A 2,250-nucleotide genomic window follows, 5' to 3' on the forward strand; every position below is an offset into this window, starting at 1 on the left:
GTTTTTGCCCCAGTGTATTGTATATACGCCCATCACTCTAGGGCTATGAATCTTTCCATTGCACATTAAGTAATATACTCTTTGTTGTGTGCCTTGAGATTCCTTTGTCTCCTTCAAGCTGTGTCCGTTCTCCTGCAACCCTAATTCCAGCACGATGACAACACATTATGCTTGGCAATACATAAAATTAAATTAACAACGCTTTATTTTGGCTATGTTACAAAATATGTCTACGAGGGGGTTGAGGTTTTCACTACAAAAGCCCGCTTTGAATTCCGATGTCAAATTACCGGCGTCAATGGCGGAGGTTGGTATATGTGTAGGTAAACTTTTTGACACATGTACCGAACTTTGTTCTGACGTATTTACTGACACCTATACCGGCCAGCTGTGCAAAAAAGGAACCCGTGGGTCTTTCCTTGTGCATTTTCCTCATTCTCTGCCTCTTCTCTTGCCCTAGTCCTCCTCACTTGTTGCCAGAGGTGAGTTTCTTGCTTGTAAACTACATCCCAGCATCAAGGTGTGATTCTTTTCAAGTTTTCTTGTAGGTTTGTGTGTGTGTGTGTGTGTGTGTGTGTGTCTAACATAGTGTGTGTGTGTGTGTGTGTGTGTGTGTGTGCGTTTTTGCAGGTTTGAAGATGTTTTTAAGACCCTTTCTTGCTCAAATAGGCCGCATGTGAGTGCTCAAAAGTTTTATGCATTTTTATTTAATTTAAAATTATATTTTATATTGACAAAATAAAATTTCATTCATTACGCTTTCAATGCTTTAAAACTTCTATGCAATTTTGTTTTGAAATTATGATATAGAATTTTTTTTTTCGAAATTATTCTATGGGGAAATTTTGCCTGGAAATTATGCTACCATCTCATCAATCATCATGCGATTGATGAGGTTTAGGTTTAGGTTATAGGTTAGGTTATACGCTAGCTTAGGTTAGGTTAGATTAATTTTAGGTTATAGGTTGGGTTAGAGCTAGTGACAAATAGTGAAAAAAACACAAAACGAACTTTAAAAATGACTCATGTACTTCAAAAAACGTGAACAAACTTCAATTAGGTTAGGTTATAAGTTAGGTTTAGGTTTTAAGCTAGGCTATAGGTTAGGTTATAAGAGATAGTTGCAAATAGTTTTAAAAAAATGCAAACGAACTTCGACAATGACTTGTATACTTTAAAAAAGGCAAACGGTCTTCGGTTAGGTTAGGTTATAGGTTAGGTTTAGGTTATAGGTTATAGGCTAGGTTAGGTTAGGTAAGGTTTAGGTTATAGGTTATGCTAGATTAGGTTTAGGTTATAGGTTGTACGTAAAGGTTAGGTTAGGTTATGCATAAAAGGTTAGGTTAGGTTAGGTAAGGTTGTATGTTAGGTTAGGTTTAGGCTATAGATTAGGTTAGGTTTGATTGTACGTAAAAGGTTAGGTTAGGCTATAAGTTAAGCTAAGTAATGTGTAGATTATAGGTTAAGTTAGAGCTAGCAACAAATAATAGAAAAAAAAAAACAAACTTTGGAAATGACTCGTATACTTCAAAAAACGCAAACGGACTTCGGTTAGATTATAGATTATAGGTTAGGTTAGGTTATAGGCTATATTAGGTTAGGTTTAGGTTATAGGTTAGGTTAGATTAGAGCTAGCGACGAAAAATTAATAGTAGAAAAAATGCAAACAGACTTCAAAAATGACTCATGTACTTCAAAAAATGCAAACGGGCTTAAATTGGGTTTAGGTTATAGGTTACAGGTTAGGTTAGGTTAGACGTTATGTTAGGTCGGGTTTAGGTTATAAGTTATGTTAGATTATAGGTTAGGTTAGAGCTAGCGGCAAATAGTTGAAAAAATGCAAACGGATCTTAAAAATGACTCTTGTACTTCAAAAAACGCAAACAGACTTTGGTTAGGTTAGGTTTAGGTTATAGACTAGGTAAGGTTAGGTTAGGTTATAGGTTAGGTCTAGATTATAGGTTTCAAAAGCGCACACAGACTTCAAAAACAGTAATATATAGTCATTGATCATAAAGACGAGATTATTACCCTGTGGTACAAATCTCCATGCACCTCTAGACCGAGGTGTGCGGGGATCGGGCCTGGCTAGAGAAGGTGAGGTTGTCATGTAGTTAGTAGTGTGTATTTATAGCAAGAGTGTTTTAATTATTTGTTGCATCATTGGTAGATAAAGTATGGACGATAGGGTGGTGTTTCTCCAACTTCATCCCAGAGAAGACAATTTTCAAATGAATAGCCATCGACTGA

Source organism: Adiantum capillus-veneris, chromosome 21 (genome assembly GCF_014529385.1).
Source record: "Adiantum capillus-veneris isolate H3 chromosome 21, ASM1452938v2, whole genome shotgun sequence".
Taxonomy (NCBI): Eukaryota; Viridiplantae; Streptophyta; class Polypodiopsida; order Polypodiales; family Pteridaceae; genus Adiantum; species Adiantum capillus-veneris.